This window comes from Scyliorhinus torazame, chromosome 11 (assembly GCF_047496885.1).
Source record: "Scyliorhinus torazame isolate Kashiwa2021f chromosome 11, sScyTor2.1, whole genome shotgun sequence".
Taxonomy (NCBI): domain Eukaryota; kingdom Metazoa; phylum Chordata; class Chondrichthyes; order Carcharhiniformes; family Scyliorhinidae; genus Scyliorhinus; species Scyliorhinus torazame.
In genome coordinates, this window is record NC_092717.1 from 181,255,741 (window position 1) to 181,275,128 (window position 19,388).

The following is a 19,388-nucleotide window of genomic DNA, read 5'->3' on the forward strand; positions in this document are numbered from 1 at the left end:
TTGTTATAACATATACTTTGTTGAGGCATCAGGGAGCCCCGATGCACAATTCGACTGCTGTTACAACATCATTTTGCAGAAAGTGTGGACAATTGGCACACATTTGGTGCCGACCAGGGGGAATTAGCTCAAGTGGCAGAGCGCTCGCTTCGCATGTGAGAGGTAGTGGGATCGATGCCCACATTCTCCACTAGATTTTACACAAGAGACAAAACGTCACGACCATCAGTTGTTTCATTCAAACCACAGTTCACACATTTCAATGCATTTTCCTCATGCTGCTTCACAGAGAAGACCAATCATTTGGAGGGCTGCTGCAAGCAAGTTGCCTTCCTTTCTGCCAACAGCAGAGATGGCAACGTGACATCAGAGGTTGGAAATCGTTTGAACACAATGCTGCCCTCCCTGAAGATTATCCTCAGGAACTACAAATGATGGGATTGATGTGCTGCCTACTGCGATAAGGAGGCATGCACTGAATTGCTCTGCAGACAGCATGACCAGTTTTGCCATCCTTACAGTCTGCATCCTGCCAAAGTGAAAAATCTTCAGAAAACATTGAGGCAGCTTAGAGAAAAATACATCAGCTTGCGATGCAGACTCAGACACGTTATCCTTTAGAACACAGGCGCAACCTGCAAGGAGAAGCTGGCGATTCACAGTGTGCCCACACCTTTGTCATTAAGATGAAGGTGAAGCCCACAAGGGCTAAAAGGGATACGCTAAATAATCCCCGTCACAAAGCAATGCATGCTGAAACAATTGAGGGAGAGAGGGAGGAAGACATTAATTGAGATAGTGTCAGAAACATTGTGCATTTAAAAGGAGGCACAACCTACTGGCTGCTCAAAGTGTACCCACAGCTTTGGCTTTAAAATGCAGATAATGGCCTCAAGGGCTAAAAGGTGAACGGTCAACATTGAACAAACACTGTGGATTTTGAGGCTTTGCCTCAATGGCTCAGTTGGTACAGCAGAAGACCCGAGGCGTTAATACACCAAAGTCAACGCTAGGTCGCTTCTTGAATGGCGAATACAATTTATGGGTGCACTTTTAGAAGTAAGTGCGTGATAAACAATGCTTTGGTAGAAACTGTATTGCCAAATGAATAGCTGAATTATAGCTTAACATGTTGTTGTCAAGGCAGAGGAAACATCTTTTCCTGGAGGAAGGCAGTCGACAACACGGTGGTGATGCTGCTGCAATTCCATCTGCGTGCCAGCAGGAGTTCCTTTGAGCAGCAATGCATCCAAAAAGTAGGCACTCACCTGCAAGCAAAGGAAGATTTCTATCACTGAGGCAGGGGTGTCGACTGCTCCCTTCCACTTGTGCTGACTGCAAATTTCCCTCCCTGTTTTTCCAATACGAACCTTCAGGCCCCTCACTGATCATTACCCGGCCACTGTGGTTTTCCATTCCGCTGGTGGTACAAGCTGCAGTTGCTTGGTCACGTTGAGTCGATTCGAAAAATCGCTGTGTTGTGGTAGCAGGCATAGCCAAAGCAGAATTGCTCTGCCGTTTTTCGAGTATCTTGGAGACAGTGACTGAAGTGATCCTGCGCAGCCAGAAACATGAAAACACAGCCAAGTTGGGGGAATTGTTGCAAATGTTAGAGAGCTGGATTAGCATGGTGGAGTCAGATAGATGGCCACATTCTTCACATTGATTTTCCCTTTGGGCAAAGCATCAGGCTCCCCGGTCGTTTCATTGCAAGCAGTGGTGAGGCACTTTCAGATGTTTTTCATCTGCCACAACACAGTGATGCCGAATGATTTGCAGAGCTGCTGCAAGCAGGTTGTCTGCATTTCTATCAGCGGCGGAGATGGGAATATGAAATAAGTGGAAAACGCGAAGGATTTTTTAATAAAAATCTGCCCTCTCTGAGGATTGAACTCAGGACCTTCAGATTATGAGACTGACACGCTGCCTTCTGCTCTAAGAAGGCTTCCGTTCGTTGTTGTTTGTTATAACATATACTTTGTTGAGGCATCAGGGAGCCCCTATGCACAATTCTACTGCTGTTGCAACATCATTTTCCAGAAAGTTAGGACAATTGGCACACGTTTGGTGCCGACCAGGGGGAATTAGCTCAAGTGGCAGAGCGCTCGCTTTGCATGTGAGAGGTAGTGGGATCAATGCCCACATTCTCCGTGAGAATTTACTCAAGAGACAAAACGTCACGACCACCAGTTGTTTCATTCAAACCACAGTTCACACATTTAAATGCATTTTCCTCATGCTGCTGCACAGAGAAGACCAATCATTTGGAGGGCTGCTGCAAGCAAGTTGCCTTCCTTTCTGCCAACAGCAGAGATGGCAACGTGACATCAGAGGTTGTAAATCGTTTGAACACAATGCTGCCCTGCCTGAAGATTATCCTCAGGAACTTCAAATGATGGGATTGATGTGCTGCCTACTGTGATAAGGAGGCATGCACTGAATTGCTCTGCAGACAGCATGACCAGTTTTGCCATCCTTACAGTCTGCATCCTGCCAAAGTGAAAAATCTTCAGAAAACATTGAGGCAGCTTAGAGAAAAATACATCAGCTTGCGATGCAGACTCAGACACGTTATCCTTTAGAACACAGGCGCAACCTGCAAGGAGAAGCTGGCGATTCACAGTGTGCCCACACCTTTGTCATTAAGATGAAGGTGAAGCCCACAAGGGCTAAAAGGGATACGCTAAACAATCCCCGTCACAAAGCAATGCATGCTGAAACAATTGAGGGAGAGAGGGAGGAAGACATTAATTGAGATAGTGTCAGAAACATTGTGCATTTAAAAGGAGGCACAACCTACTGGCTGCTCAAAGTGTACCCACAGCATTGGCTTTAAAATGCAGATAATGGCCTCAAGGGCTAAAAGGTGAACGGTCAACATTGAACAAACACTGTGGATTTTGAGGCTTTGCCTCAATGGCTCAGTTGGTACAGCAGAAGACCCGAGGCGTTAATACACCAAAGTCAACGCTAGGTCGCTTCTTGAATGGCGAATACAATTTATGGGTGCACTTTTAGAGGTAAGTGTGTGATAAACAATGCTTTGGTAGAAACTGTATTGCCAAATGAATAGCTGAATTATAGCTTAACATGTTGTTGTCAAGGCAGAGGAAATATCTTTTCCTGGAGGAAGGCAGTCGACAACACGGTGGTGATGCTGCTGCAATTCCATCTGCGTGCCAGCAGGAGTTCCTTTGAGCAGCAACGCATCCAAAAAGTAGGCACTCACCTGCAAGCAAAGGAAGATTTCTATCACTGAGGCAGGGGTGTCGACTGCTCCCTTCCACTTGTGCTGACTGCAAATTTCCCTCCCAGTTTTTGTAATACGAATCTTCAGGCCCCTCACTGATCATTACCCGGCCACTGTGGTTTTCCATTCCGCTGGTGGTACAAGCTGCAGTTGCTTGGTCACGTTGAGTCGATTCGAAAAATCGCTGTGTTGAGGTAGCAGGCATAGCCAAAGCAGAATTGCTCTGCCGTTTTTCGAGTGTCTTGGAGACAGAGACTGAAGTGATCCTGGGCAGCCAGAAACATGAAAACACAGCCAAGTTGGGGGAATTGTTGCAAATGTTAGAGAGCTGGATTAGCATGGTGGAGCCAGATAGATGGCCACATTCTTCACATTGATTTTCCCTTTGGGCAAAGCATCAGGCTCCCCGGTCGTTACATTGCAAGCAGTGGTGAGGCACTTTCAGATGTTTTTCATCTGCCACAACACAGTGATGCCGAATGATTTGCAGAGCTGCTGCAAGCAGGTTGTCTGCATTTCTATCAGCGGCGGAGATGGGAATATGAAATAAGTGGAAAAGGCGAAGGATTTTTTAATAAAAATCTGCCCTCTCTGAGGATTGAACTCAGGACCACCAGATTATGAGACTGACACGCTGCCTTCTGCTCTAAGAAGGCTTCCGTTTTTGGTGTTTGTTATAACATATACTTTGTTGAGGCATCAGGGAGCCCCGATGCACAATTCTACTGCTGTTACAACATCATTTTCCAGAAAGTTAGGACAATTGGCACACGTTTGGTGCCGACCAGGGGGAAATAGCTCAAGTGGCAGAGCGCTCGCTTTGCATGTGAGAGGTAGTGGGATCGATGCCCACATTCTCCACTAGATTTTACACAAGAGACAAAACGTCACGACCATCAGTTGTTTCATTCAAACCACAGTTCACACATTTCAATGCATTTTCCTCATGCTGCTGCACAGAGAAGACCAATCATTTGGAGGGCTGCTGCAAGCAAGTTGCCTTCCTTTCTGCCAACAGCAGAGATGGCAACGTGACATCAGAGGTTGGAAATCGTTTGAACACAATGCTGCCCTCCCTGAAGATTATCCTCAGGAACTACAAATGATGGGATTGATGTGCTGCCTACTGCGATAAGGAGGCATGCACTGAATTGCTCTGCAGACAGCATGACCAGTTTTGCCATCCTTACAGTCTGCATCCTGCCAAAGTGAAAAATCTTCAGAAAACATTGAGGCAGCTTAGAGAAAAATACATCAGCTTGCGATGCAGACTCAGACACGTTATCCTTTAGAACACAGGCGCAACCTGCAAGGAGAAGCTGGCGATTCACAGTGTGCCCACACCTTTGTCATTAAGATGAAGGTGAAGCCCACAAGGGCTAAAAGGGATACGCTAAACAATCCCCGTCACAAAGCAATGCATGCTGAAACAATTGAGGGAGAGAGGGAGGAAGATTTTAATTGAGATAGTGTCAGAAACATTGTGCATTTAAAAGGAGGCACAACCTACTGGCTGCTCAAAGTGTACCCACAGCTTTGGCTTTAAAATGCAGATAATGGCCTCAAGGGCTAAAAGGTGAACGGTCAACATTGAACAAACACTGTGGATTTTGAGGCTTTGCCTCAATGGCTCAGTTGGTACAGCAGAAGACCCGAGGCGTTAATACACCAAAGTCAACGCTAGGTCGCTTCTTGAATGGCGAATACAATTTATGGGTGCACTTTTAGAAGTAAGTGCGTGATAAACAATGCTTTGGTAGAAACTGTATTGCCAAATGAATAGCTGAATTATAGCTTAACATGTTGTTGTCAAGGCAGAGGAAATATCTTTTCCTGGAGGAAGGCAGTCGACAACACGGTGGTGATGCTGCTGCAATTCCATCTGCGTGCCAGCAGGAGTTCCTTTGAGCAGCAACGCATCCAAAAAGTAGGCACTCACCTGCAAGCAAAGGAAGATTTCTATCACTGAGGCAGGGGTGTCGACTGCTCCCTTCCACTTGTGCTGACTGCAAATTTCCCTCCCAGTTTTTGTAATACGAATCTTCAGGCCCCTCACTGATCATTACCCGGCCACTGTGGTTTTCCATTCCGCTGGTGGTACAAGCTGCAGTTGCTTGGTCACGTTGAGTCGATTCGAAAAATCGCTGTGTTGAGGTAGCAGGCATAGCCAAAGCAGAATTGCTCTGCCGTTTTTCGAGTGTATTGGAGACAGAGACTGAAGTGATCCTGGGCAGCCAGAAACATGAAAACACAGCCAAGTTGGGGGAATTGTTGCAAATGCTAGAGAGCTGGATTAGCATGGTGGAGCCAGATAGATGGCCACATTCTTCACATTGATTTTCCCTTTGGGCAAAGCATCAGGCTCCCCGGTCGTTACATTGCAAGCAGTGGTGAGGCACTTTCAGATGTTTTTCATCTGCCACAACACAGTGATGCCGAATGATTTGCAGAGCTGCTGCAAGCAGGTTGTCTGCATTTCTATCAGCGGCGGAGATGGGAATATGAAATAAGTGGAAAAGGCGAAGGATTTTTTAATAAAAATCTGCCCTCTCTGAGGATTGAACTCAGGACCACCAGATTATGAGACTGACACGCTGCCTTCTGCTCTAAGAAGGCTTCCGTTTTTGGTGTTTGTTATAACATATACTTTGTTGAGGCATCAGGGAGCCCCGATGCACAATTCTACTACTGTTACAACATCATTTTCCAGAAAGTTAGGACAATTGGCACACGTTTGGTGCCGACCGGGGGGAATTAGCTCAAGTGGCAGAGCGCTCGCTTTGCATGTGAGAGGTAGTGGGATCGATGCCCACATTCTCCACTAGATTTTACACAAGAGACAAAACGTCACGACCATCAGTTGTTTCATTCAAACCACAGTTCACACATTTAAATGCATTTTCCTCATGCTGCTGCACAGAGAAGACCAATCATTTGGAGGGCTGCTGCAAGCAAGTTGCCTTCCTTTCTGCCAACAGCAGAGATGGCAACGTGACATCAGAGGTTGGAAATCGTTTGAACACAATGCTGCCCTCCCTGAAGATTATCCTCAGGAACTACAAATGATGGGATTGATGTGCTGCCTACTGCGATAAGGAGGCATGCACTGAATTGCTCTGCAGACAGCATGACCAGTTTTGCCATCCTTACAGTCTGCATCCTGCCAAAGTGAAAAATCTTCAGAAAACATTGAGGCAGCTTAGAGAAAAATACATCAGCTTGCGATGCAGACTCAGACACGTTATCCTTTAGAACACAGGCGCAACCTGCAAGGAGAAGCTGGCGATTCACAGTGTGCCCACACCTTTGTCATTAAGATGAAGGTGAAGCCCACAAGGGCTAAAAGGGATACGCTAAACAATCCCCGTCACAAAGCAATGCATGCTGAAACAATTGAGGGAGAGAGGGAGGAAGATTTTAATTGAGATAGTGTCAGAAACATTGTGCATTTAAAAGGAGGCACAACCTACTGGCTGCTGAAAGTGTACCCACAGCTTTGGCTTTAAAATGCAGATAATGGCCTCAAGGGCTAAAAGGTGAACGGTCAACATTGAACAAACACTGTGGATTTTGAGGCTTTGCCTCAATGGCTCAGTTGGTACAGCAGAAGACCCGAGGCGTTAATACACCAAAGTCAACGCTAGGTCGCTTCTTGAATGGCGAATACAATTTATGGGTGCACTTTTAGAAGTAAGTGCGTGATAAACAATGCTTTGGTAGAAACTGTATTGCCAAATGAATAGCTGAATTATAGCTTAACATGTTGTTGTCAAGGCAGAGGAAACATCTTTTCCTGGAGGAAGGCAGTCGACAACACGGTGGTGATGCTGCTGCAATTCCATCTGCGTGCCAGCAGGGGTTCCTTTGAGCAGCAGTGCATCCAAAAAGTAGGCACTCACCTGCAAGCAAAGGAAGATTTCTATCACTGAGGCAGGGGTGTCGACTGCTCCCTTCCACTTGTGCTGACTGCAAACTTCCCTCCCTGTTTTTCCAATACGAACCTTCAGGCCCCTCACTGATCATTACCCGGCCACTGTGGTTTTCCATTCCGCTGGTGGTACAAGCTGCAGTTGCTTGGTCACGTTGAGTCGATTCGAAAAATCGCTGTGTTGAGGTAGCAGGCATAGCCAAAGCAGAATTGCTCTGCCGTTTTTCGAGTATCTTGGAGACAGTGACTGAAGTGATCCTGGGCAGCCAGAAACATGAAAACACAGCCAAGTTGGGGGAATTGTTGCAAATGTTAGAGAGCTGGATTAGCATGGTGGAGTCAGATAGATGGCCACATTCTTCACATTGATTTTCCCTTTGGGCAAATCATCAGGGTCCCCCGTCGTTTCATTGCAAGCAGTGGTGAGGCACTTTCAGATGTTTTTCATCTGCCACAACACAGTGATGCCGAATGATTTGCAGAGCTGCTGCAAGCAGGTTGTCTGCATTTCTATCAGCGGCGGAGATAGGAATATGAAATAAGTGGAAAACGCGAAGGACTTTTTAATAAAAATCTGCCCTCTCTGAGGATTGAACTCAGGACCTTCAGATTATGAGACTGACACGCTGCCTTCTGCGCTAAGAAGGCTTCCGTTTGTTGGTGTTTGTTATAACATATACTTTGTTGAGGCATCAGGGAGCCCCCATGCACAATTCGACTGCTGTTACAACATCATTTTGCAGAAAGTGAGGACAATTGGCACACATTTGGTGCCGACCAGGGGGAATTAGCTCAAGTGGCAGAGCGCTCGCTTCGCATGTGAGAGGTAGTGGGATCGATGCCCACATTCTCCACTAGATTTTACACAAGAGACAAAACGTCACGACCATCAGTTGTTTCATTCAAACCACAGTTCACACATTTCAATGCATTTTCCTCATGCTGCTTCACAGAGAAGACCAATCATTTGGAGGGCTGCTGCAAGCAAGTTGCCTTCCTTTCTGCCAACAGCAGAGATGGCAACGTGACATCAGAGGTTGGAAATCGTTTGAACACAATGCTGCCCTCCCTGAAGATTATCCTCAGGAACTACAAATGATGGGATTGATGTGCTGCCTACTGCGATAAGGAGGCATGCACTGAATTGCTCTGCAGACAGCATGACCAGTTTTGCCATCCTTACAGTCTGCATCCTGCCAAAGTGAAAAATCTTCAGAAAACATTGAGGCAGCTTAGAGAAAAATACATCAGCTTGCGATGCAGACTCAGACACGTTATCCTTTAGAACACAGGCACAACCTGCAAGGAGAAGCTGGCGATTCACAGTGTGCCCACACCTTTGTCATTAAGATGAAGGTGAAGCCCACAAGGGCTAAAAGGGATACGCTAAATAATCCCCGTCACAAAGCAATGCATGCTGAAACAATTGAGGGAGAGAGGGAGGAAGACATTAATTGAGATAGTGTCAGAAACATTGTGCATTTAAAAGGAGGCACAACCTACTGGCTGCTCAAAGTGTACCCACAGCTTTGGCTTTAAAATGCAGATAATGGCCTCAAGGGCTAAAAGGTGAACGGTCAACATTGAACAAACACTGTGGATTTTGAGGCTTTGCCTCAATGGCTCAGTTGGTACAGCAGAAGACCCGAGGCGTTAATACACCAAAGTCAACGCTAGGTCGCTTCTTGAATGGCGAATACAATTTATGGGTGCACTTTTAGAAGTAAGTGCGTGATAAACAATGCTTTGGTAGAAACTGTATTGCCAAATGAATAGCTGAATTATAGCTTAACATGTTGTTGTCAAGGCAGAGGAAACATCTTTTCCTGGAGGAAGGCAGTCGACAACACGGTGGTGATGCTGCTGCAATTCCATCTGCGTGCCAGCAGGAGTTCCTTTGAGCAGCAATGCATCCAAAAAGTAGGCACTCACCTGCAAGCAAAGGAAGATTTCTATCACTGAGGCAGGGGTGTCGACTGCTCCCTTCCACTTGTGCTGACTGCAAATTTCCCTCCCTGTTTTTCCAATACGAACCTTCAGGCCCCTCACTGATCATTACCCGGCCACTGTGGTTTTCCATTCCGCTGGTGGTACAAGCTGCAGTTGCTTGGTCACGTTGAGTCGATTCGAAAAATCGCTGTGTTGAGGTAGCAGGCATAGCCAAAGCAGAATTGCTCTGCCGTTTTTCGAGTATCTTGGAGACAGTGACTGAAGTGATCCTGGGCAGCCAGAAACATGAAAACACAGCCAAGTTGGGGGAATTGTTGCAAATGTTAGAGAGCTGGATTAGCATGGTGGAGCCAGATAGATGGCCACATTCTTCACATTAATTTTCCCTTTGGGCAAAGCATCAGGCTCACCGGTCGTTTCATTGCAAGCAGTGGTGAGGCACTTTCAGATGTTTTTCATCTGCCACAACACAGTGATGCCGAATGATTTGCAGAGCTGCTGCAAGCAGGTTGTCTGCATTTCTATCAGCGGCGGAGATGGGAATATGAAATAAGTGGAAAACGCGAAGGATTTTTTAATAAAAATCTGCCCTCTCTGAGGATTGAACTCAGGACCTTCAGTTTATGAGACTGACGCGCTGCCAACTGCGCTAAGAAGGCTTCGGTTTGTTGGTGTTTGTTATAACATATACTTTGTTGAGGCGTCAGGGAGCCCCCATGCACAATTCTACTGCTGTTACAACATCATTTTGCAGAAAGTGAGGACAATTGGCACACATTTGGTGCAGACCAGGGGGAATTAGCTCAAGTTGCAGAGCGTTAGCTTTGCATGTGAGAGGTAGTGGGATCAATGCCCACAATCTCCACTAGATTTTACACTAGAGACAAAACGTCACGACCATCAGTTGTTTCATTCAAACCACAGTTCACACATTTCAATGCATTTTCCTCATGCTGCTGCACAGAGAAGACCAATCATTTGGAGGGCTGCTGCAAGCAAGTTGCCTTCCTTTCTGCCAACAGCAGAGATGGCAACGTGACATCAGAGGTTGGAAATCGTTTGAACACAATGCTGCCCTCCCTGAAGATTATCCTCAGGAACTACAAATGATGGGATTGATGTGCTGCCTACTGCGATAAGGAGGCATGCACTGAATTGCTCTGCAGACAGCATGACCAGTTTTGCCATCCTTACAGTCTGCATCCTGCCAAAGTGAAAAATCTTCAGAAAACATTGAGGCAGCTTAGAGAAAAATACATCAGCTTGCGATGCAGACTCAGACACGTTATCCTTTAGAACACAGGCGCAACCTGCAAGGAGAAGCTGGCGATTCACAGTGTGCCCACACCTTTGTCATTAAGATGAAGGTGAAGCCCACAAGGGCTAAAAGGGATACGCTAAACAATCCCCGTCACAAAGCAATGCATGCTGAAACAATTGAGGGAGAGAGGGAGGAAGACATTAATTGAGATAGTGTCAGAAACATTGTGCATTTAAAAGGAGGCACAACCTACTGGCTGCTCAAAGTGTACCCACAGCTTTGGCTTTAAAATGCAGATAATGGCCTCAAGGGCTAAAAGGTGAACGGTCAACATTGAACAAACACTGTGGATTTTGAGGCTTTGCCTCAATGGCTCAGTTGGTACAGCAGAAGACCCGAGGCGTTAATACACCAAAGTCAACGCTAGGTCGCTTCTTGAATGGCGAATACAATTTATGGGTGCACTTTGAGAAGTAAGTGCGTGATAAACAATGCTTTGGTAGAAACTGTTTTGCCAAATGAATAGCTGAATTATAGCTTAACATGTTGTTGTCAAGGCAGAGGAAACATCTTTTCCTGGAGGAAGGCAGTCGACAACACGGTGGTGATGCTGCTGCAATTCCATCTGCGTGCCAGCAGGAGTTCCTTTGAGCAGCAATGCATCCAAGAAGTAGGCACTCACCTGCAAGCAAAGGAAGATTTCTATCACTGAGGCAGGGGTGTCGACTGCTCCCTTCCACTTGTGCTGACTGCAAACTTCCCTCCCTGTTTTTCCAATACGAACCTTCAGGCCCCTCACTGATCATTACCCGGCCACTGTGGTTTTCCATTCCGCTGGTGGTACAAGCTGCAGTTGCTTGGTCACGTTGAGTCGATTCGAAAAATCGCTGTGTTGAGGTAGCAGGCATAGCCAAAGCAGAATTGCTCTGACGTTTTTCGAGTATCTTGGAGACAGTGACTGAAGTGATCCTGGGCAGCCAGAAACATGAAAACACAGCCAAGTTGGGGGAATTGTTGCAAATGTTAGAGAGCTGGATTAGCATGGTGGAGTCAGATAGATGGCCACATTCTTCACATTGATTTTCCCTTTGGGCAAAGCATCAGGCTCCCCCGTCGTTTCATTGCAAGCAGTGGTGAGGCACTTTCAGATGTTTTTCATCTGCCACAACACAGTGATGCCGAATGATTTGCAGAGCTGCTGCAAGCAGGTTGTCTGCATTTCTATCAGCGGCGGAGATAGGAATATGAAATAAGTGGAAAACGCGAAGGATTTTTTAATAATAATCTGCCCTCTCTGAGGATTGAACTCAGGACCTTCAGATTATGAGACTGACACGCTGCCTTCTGCGCTAAGAAGGCTTCCGTTTGTTGGTGTTTGTTATAACATATACTTTGTTGAGGCATCAGGGAGCCCCCATGCACAATTCGACTGTTGTTACAACATCATTTTGCAGAAAGTGAGGACAATTGGCACACATTTGGTGCCGACCAGGGGGAATTAGCTCAAGTGGCAGAGCGCTCGCTTCGCAGGTGAGAGGTAGTGGGATCGATGCCCACATTCTCCACTAGATTTTACACAAGAGACAAAACGTCACGACCATCAGTTGTTTCATTCAAACCACAGTTCACACATTTCAATGCATTTTCCTCATGCTGCTTCACAGAGAAGACCAATCATTTGGAGGGCTGCTGCAAGCAAGTTGCCTTCCTTTCTGCCAACAGCAGAGATGGCAACGTGACATCAGAGGTTGGAAATCGTTTGGACACAATGCTGCCCTCCCTGAAGATTATCCTCAGGAACTACAAATGATGGGATTGATGTGCTGCCTACTGCGATAAGGAGGCATGCACTGAATTGCTCTGCAGACAGCATGACCAGTTTTGCCATCCTTACAGTCTGCATCCTGCCAAAGTGAAAAATCTTCAGAAAACATTGAGGCAGCTTAGAGAAAAATACATCAGCATGCGATGCAGACTCAGACACGTTATCCCTTAGAACACAGGCGCAACCTGCAAGGAGAAGCTGGCGATTCACAGTGTGCCCACACCTTTGTCATTAAGATGAAGGTGAAGCCCACAAGGGCTAAAAGGGATACGCTAAACAATCCCCGTCACAAAGCAATGCATGCTGAAACAATTGAGGGAGAGAGGGAGGAAGACATTAATTGAGATAGTGTCAGAAACATTGTGCATTTAAAAGGAGGCACAACCTACTGGCTGCTCAAAGTGTACCCACAGCATTGGCTTTAAAATGCAGATAATGGCCTCAAGGGCTAAAAGGTGAACGGTCAACATTGAACAAACACTGTGGATTTTGAGGCTTTGCCTCAATGGCTCAGTTGGTACAGCAGAAGACCCGAGGCGTTAATACACCAAAGTCAACGCTAGGTCGCTTCTTGAATGGCGAATACAATTTATGGGTGCACTTTTAGAGGTAAGTGTGTGATAAACAATGCTTTGGTAGAAACTGTATTGCCAAATGAATAGCTGAATTATAGCTTAACATGTTGTTGTCAAGGCAGAGGAAATATCTTTTCCTGGAGGAAGGCAGTCGACAACACGGTGGTGATGCTGCTGCAATTCCATCTGCGTGCCAGCAGGAGTTCCTTTGAGCAGCAGTGCATCCAAAAAGTAGGCACTCACCTGCAAGCAAAGGAAGATTTCTATCACTGAGGCAGGGGTGTCGACTGCTCCCTTCCACTTGTGCTGACTGCAAATTTCCCTCCCAGTTTTTCGAATACGAATCTTCAGGCCCCTCACTGATCATTACCCGGCCACTGTGGTTTTCCATTCCGCTGGTGGTTCAAGCTGCAGTTGCTTGGTCACGTTGAGTCGATTCGAAAAATCGCTGTGTTGAGGTAGCAGGCATAGCCAAAGCAGAATTGCTCTGCCGTTTTTCGAGTATCTTGGAGACAGAGACTGAAGTGATCCTGGGCAGCCAGAAACATGAAAACACAGCCAAGTTGGGGGAATTGTTGCAAATGTTAGAGAGCTGGATTAGCATGGTGGAGCCAGATAGATGGCCACATTCTTCACATTGATTTTCCCTTTGGGCAAAGCATCAGGCTCCCCGGTCGTTTCATTGCAAGCAGTGGTGAGGCACTTTCAGATGATTTTCATCTGCCACAACACAGTGATGCCGAATGATTTGCAGAGCTGCTGCAAGCAGGTTGTCTGCATTTCTATCAGCGGCGGAGATGGGAATATGAAATAAGTGGAAAACGCGAAGGATTTTTAAATAAAAATCTGCCCTCTCTGAGGATTGAACTCAGTAATTTCAGATTGTGAGACTGACGCGCTGCCTACTGCGCTAAGAAGGCTTCGGTTTGTTGGTGTTTGTTATATCATATACTTTGTTGAGGCATCAGGGAGCCCCCATGCACAATTCGACTGCTGTTACAACATCATTTTGCAGAAAGTGAGGACAATTGGCACACATTTGGTGCCGACCAGGGGGAATTAGCTCAAGTTGCAGAGCGTTAGCTTTGCATGTGAGAGGTAGTGGGATCAATGCCCACAGTCTCCACTAGATTTTACACTAGAGACAAAACGTCACGACCACCAGTTGTTTCATTCAAACCACAGTTCACACATTTAAATGCATTTTCCTCATGCTGCTGCACAGAGAAGACCAATCATTTGGAGGGCTGCTGCAAGCAAGTTGCCTTCCTTTCTGCCAACAGCAGAGATGGCAACGTGACATCAGAGGTTGGAAATCGTTTGAACACAATGCTGCCCTCCCTGAAGATTATCCTCAGGAACGTCAAATGATGGGATTGATGTGCTGCCTACTGCGATAAGGAGGCATGCACTGAATTGCTCTGCAGACAGCATGACCATTTTTGCCATCCTTACAGTCTGCATCCTGCCAAAGTGAAAAATCTTCAGAAAACATTGAGGCAGCTTAGAGAAAAATACATCAGCTTGCGATGCAGACTCAGACACGTTATCCCTTAGAACACAGGCGCAACCTGCAAGGAGAAGCTGGCGATTCACAGTGTGCCCACACCTTTGTCATTAAGATGAAGGTGAAGCCCACAAGGGCTAAAAGGGATACGCTAAACAATCCCCGTCACAAAGCAATGCATGCTGAAACAATTGAGGGAGAGAGGGAGGAAGACATTAATTGAGATAGTGTCAGAAACATTGTGCATTTAAAAGGAGGCACAACCTACTGGCTGCTCAAAGTGTACCCACAGCTTTGGCTTTAAAATGCAGATAATGACCTCAAGGGCTAAAAGGTGAACGGTCAACATTGAACAAACACTGTGGATTTTGAGGCTTTGCCTCAATGGCTCAGTTGGTACAGCAGAAGACCGGAGGCGTTAATACACCAAAGTCAACGCTAGCTTGCTGCTTGAATAGCGAATACAATTTATGGGTGCACTTTGAGAAGTAAGTGTGTGATAAACTATGCTTTGGTAGAAACTGTATTGCCAAATGAATAGCTGAATTATAGCTTAACATGTTGTTGTCAAGGCAGAGGAAACATCTTTTCCTGGAGGAAGGCAGTCGACAACACGGTGGTGATGCTGCTGCAATTCCATCTGCGTGCCAGCAGGAGTTCCTTTGAGCAGCAGTGCATCCAAAAAGTAGGCACTCACCTGCAAGCAAAGGAAGATTTCTATCACTGAGGCAGGGGTGTCGACTGCTCCCTTCCACTTGTGCTGACTGCAAATTTCCCTCCCAGTTTTTCTAATACGCACCTTCAGGCCCCTCACTGATCATTACCCGGCCACTGTGGTTTTCCATTCTGCTGGTGGTACAAGCTGCAGTTGCTTGGTCACGTTGAGTCGATTCGAAAAATCGCTGTGTTGAGGTAGCAGGCATAGCCAAAGCAGAATTGCTCTGCCGTTTTTCGAGTATCTTGGAGACAGAGACTGAAGTGATCCTGGGCAGCCAGAAACATGAAAACACAGCCAAGTTGGGGGAATTGTTGCAAATGTTAGAGAGCTGGATTAGCATGGTGGAGTCAGATAGATGGCCACATTCTTCACATTAATTTTCCCTTTGGGCAAAGCATCAGGCTCACCGGTCGTTTCATTGCAAGCAGTGGTGAGGCACTTTCAGATGTTTTTCATCTGCCACAACACAGTGATGCCGAATGATTTGCAGAGCTGCTGCAAGCAGGTTGTCTGCATTTCTCTCAGCGGCGGAGATGGGAATATGAAATAAGTGGAAAAGGCGAAGGATTTTTAAATAAAAATCAGCCCTCTCTGAGGATTGAACTCAGGACCTTCAGATTATGAGACTGACACGCTGCCTTCTGCGCTAAGAAGGCTTCCGTTTGTTGATGTTTGTTATAACATATACTTTGTTGAGGCATCAGGGAGCCCCCATGCACAATTCGACTGTTGTTACAACATCATTTTGCAGAAAGTGAGGACAATTGGCACACATTTGGTGCCGACCAGGGGGAATTAGCTCAAGTGGCAGAGCGCTCGCTTCGCAGGTGAGAGGTAGTGGGATCGATGCCCACATTCTCCACTAGATTTTACACAAGAGACAAAACGTCACGACCATCAGTTGTTTCATTCAAACCACAGTTCACACATTTCAATGCATTTTCCTCATGCTGCTTCACAGAGAAGACCAATCATTTGGAGGGCTGCTGCAAGCAAGTTGCCTTCCTTTCTGCCAACAGCAGAGATGGCAACGTGACATCAGAGGTTGGAAATCGTTTGAACACAATGCTGCCCTCCCTGAAGATTATCCTCAGGAACTACAAATGATGGGATTGATGTGCTGCCTACTGCGATAAGGAGGCATGCACTGAATTGCTCTGCAGACAGCATGACCAGTTTTGCCATCCTTACAGTCTGCATCCTGCCAAAGTGAAAAATCTTCAGAAAACATTGAGGCAGCTTAGAGAAAAATACATCAGCATGCGATGCAGACTCAGACACGTTATCCCTTAGAACACAGGCGCAACCTGCAAGGAGAAGCTGGCGATTCACAGTGTGCCCACACCTTTGTCATTAAGATGAAGGTGAAGCCCACAAGGGCTAAAAGGGATACGCTAAACAATCCCCGTCACAAAGCAATGCATGCTGAAACAATTGAGGGAGAGAGGGAGGAAGACATTAATTGAGATAGTGTCAGAAACATTGTGCATTTAAAAGGAGGCACAACCTACTGGCTGCTCAAAGTGTACCCACAGCATTGGCTTTAAAATGCAGATAATGGCCTCAAGGGCTAAAAGGTGAACGGTCAACATTGAACAAACACTGTGGATTTTGAGGCTTTGCCTCAATGGCTCAGTTGGTACAGCAGAAGACCCGAGGCGTTAATACACCAAAGTCAACGCTAGGTCGCTTCTTGAATGGCGAATACAATTTATGGGTGCACTTTTAGAGGTAAGTGTGTGATAAACAATGCTTTGGTAGAAACTGTATTGCCAAATGAATAGCTGAATTATAGCTTAACATGTTGTTGTCAAGGCAGAGGAAATATCTTTTCCTGGAGGAAGGCAGTCGACAACACGGTGGTGATGCTGCTGCAATTCCATCTGCGTGCCAGCAGGAGTTCCTTTGAGCAGCAACGCATCCAAAAAGTAGGCACTCACCTGCAAGCAAAGGAAGATTTCTATCACTGAGGCAGGGGTGTCGACTGCTCCCTTCCACTTGTGCTGACTGCAAATTTCCCTCCCAGTTTTTCTAATACGAATCTTCAGGCCCCTCACTGATCATTACCCGGCCACTGTGGTTTTCCATTCCGCTGGTGGTACAAGCTGCAGTTGCTTGGTCACGTTGAGTCGATTCGAAAAATCGCTGTGTTGAGGTAGCAGGCATAGCCAAAGCAGAATTGCTCTGCCGTTTTTCGAGTATCTTGGAGACAGAGACTGAAGTGATCCTGGGCAGCCAGAAACATGAAAACACAGCCAAGTTGGGGGAATTGTTGCAAATGTTAGAGAGCTGGATTAGCATGGTGGAGCCAGATAGATGGCCACATTCTTCACATTGATTTTCCCTTTGGGCAAAGCATCAGGCTCCCCGGTCGTTTCATTGCAAGCAGTGGTGAGGCACTTTCAGATGTTTTTCATCTGCCACAACACAGTGATGCCGAATGATTTGCAGAGCTGCTGCAAGCAGGTTGTCTGCATTTCTATCAGCGGCGGAGATGGGAATATGAAATAAGTGGAAAACGCGAAGGATTTTTTAATAAAAATCTGCCCTCTCTGAGGATTGAACTCAGGACCATCAGATTATGAGACTGACACGCTGCCTTCTGCTCTAAGAAGGCTTCCGTTTGTTGGTGTTTGTTATAACATATACTTTGTTGAGGCATCAGGGAGCCCCGATGCACAATTCTACTGCTGTTACAACATCATTTTGCAGAAAGTTAGGACAATTGGCACACGTTTGGTGCCGACCAGGGGGAATTAGCTCAAGTGGCAGAGCGCTCGCTTTGCATGTGAGAGGTAGTGGGATCAATGCCCACATTCTCCGCGAGAATTTACTCAAGAGACAAAACGTCACGACCACCAGTTGTTTCATTCAAACCACAGTTCACACATTTAAATGCATTTTCCTCATGCTGCTGCACAGAGAAGACCAATCATTTGGAGGGCTGCTGCAAGCAAGTTGCCTTCCTTTCTGCCAACAGCAGAGATGGCAACGTGACATCAGAGGTTGGAAATCGTTTGAACACAATGCTGCCCTGCCTGAAGATTATCCTCAGGAACTTCAAATGATGGGATTGATGTGCTGCCTACTGCGATAAGGAGGCATGCACTGAATTGCTCTGCAGACAGCATGACCATTTTTGCCATCCTTACAGTCTGCATCCTGCCAAAGTGAAAAATCTTCAGAAAACATTGAGGCAGCTTAGAGAAAAATACATCAGCTTGCGATGCAGACTCAGACACGTTATCCCTTAGAACACAGGCGCAACCTGCAAGGAGAAGCTGGCGATTCACAGTGTGCCCACACCTTTGTCATTAAGATGAAGGTGAAGCCCACAAGGGCTAAAAGGGATACGCTAAACAATCCCCGTCACAAAGCAATGAATGCTGAAACAATTGAGGGAGAGAGGGAGGAAGACATTAATTGAGATAGTGTCAGAAACATTGTGCATTTAAAAGGAGGCACAACCTACTGGCTGCTCAAAGTGTACCCACAGCTTTGGCTTTAAAATGCAGATAATGGCCTCAAGGGCTAAAAGGTGAACGGTCAACATTGAACAAACACTGTGGATTTTGAGGCTTTGCCTCAATGGCTCAGTTGGTACAGCAGAAGACCCGAGGCGTTAATACACCAAAGTCAACGCTAGGTCGCTTCTTGAATGGCGAATACAATTTATGGGTGCACTTTGAGAAGTAAGTGCGTGATAAACAATGCTTTGGTAGAAACTGTATTGCCAAATGAATAGCTGAATTATAGCTTAACATGTTGTTGTCAAGGCAGAGGAAACATCTTTTCCTGGAGGAAGGCAGTCGACAACACGGTGGTGATGCTGCTGCAATTCCATCTGCGTGCCAGCAGGAGTTCCTTTGAGCAGCAATGCATCCAAAAAGTAGGCACTCACCTGCAAGCAAAGGAAGATTTCTATCACTGAGGCAGGGGTGTCGACTGCTCCCTTCCACTTGTGCTGACTGCAAACTTCCCTCCCTGTTTTTCCAATACGAACCTTCAGGCCCCTCACTGATCATTACCCGGCCACTGTGGTTTTCCATTCCGCTGGTGGTACAAGCTGCAGTTGCTTGGTCACGTTGAGTCGATTCGAAAAATCGCTGTGTTGAGGTAGCAGGCATAGCCAAAGCAGAATTGCTCTGACGTTTTTCGAGTATCTTGGAGACAGTGACTGAAGTGATCCTGGGCAGCCAGAAACATGAAAACACAGCCAAGTTGGGGGAATTGTTGCAAATGTTAGAGAGCTGGATTAGCATGGTGGAGTCAGATAGATGGCCACATTCTTCACATTGATTTTCCCTTTGGGCAAAGCATCAGGCTCCCCCGTCGTTTCATTGCAAGCAGTGGTGAGGCACTTTCAGATGTTTT

The 19,388-nt window shown here is 46.4% G+C and overlaps 7 non-coding genes across 7 annotated transcripts; all 7 read right to left on the reverse strand.

Annotated features, from left to right (window-relative positions):
- Window positions 1-1,872: 1,872 nt before the first annotated feature.
- On the reverse strand, window positions 1,873-1,945 carry trnam-cau (transfer RNA methionine (anticodon CAU)). The gene has a single exon. It is a non-coding gene; the product is annotated as a tRNA-Met (tRNA).
- Window positions 1,946-7,753: 5,808 nt separating this feature from the next.
- trnam-cau (transfer RNA methionine (anticodon CAU)) lies at window positions 7,754-7,826 on the reverse strand. The gene has a single exon. It is a non-coding gene; the product is annotated as a tRNA-Met (tRNA).
- A 1,888-nt stretch (window positions 7,827-9,714) lies between these two features.
- Window positions 9,715-9,787, reverse strand: trnam-cau (transfer RNA methionine (anticodon CAU)). Its single transcript has one exon. It is a non-coding gene; the product is annotated as a tRNA-Met (tRNA).
- A 1,888-nt stretch (window positions 9,788-11,675) lies between these two features.
- trnam-cau (transfer RNA methionine (anticodon CAU)) lies at window positions 11,676-11,748 on the reverse strand. Its single transcript has one exon. It is a non-coding gene; the product is annotated as a tRNA-Met (tRNA).
- A 1,888-nt stretch (window positions 11,749-13,636) lies between these two features.
- Window positions 13,637-13,709, reverse strand: trnav-cac (transfer RNA valine (anticodon CAC)). The gene has a single exon. It is a non-coding gene; the product is annotated as a tRNA-Val (tRNA).
- Window positions 13,710-15,597: 1,888 nt separating this feature from the next.
- On the reverse strand, window positions 15,598-15,670 carry trnam-cau (transfer RNA methionine (anticodon CAU)). Its single transcript has one exon. It is a non-coding gene; the product is annotated as a tRNA-Met (tRNA).
- Window positions 15,671-17,558: 1,888 nt separating this feature from the next.
- trnam-cau (transfer RNA methionine (anticodon CAU)) lies at window positions 17,559-17,631 on the reverse strand. The gene has a single exon. It is a non-coding gene; the product is annotated as a tRNA-Met (tRNA).
- Window positions 17,632-19,388: the final 1,757 nt, after the last annotated feature.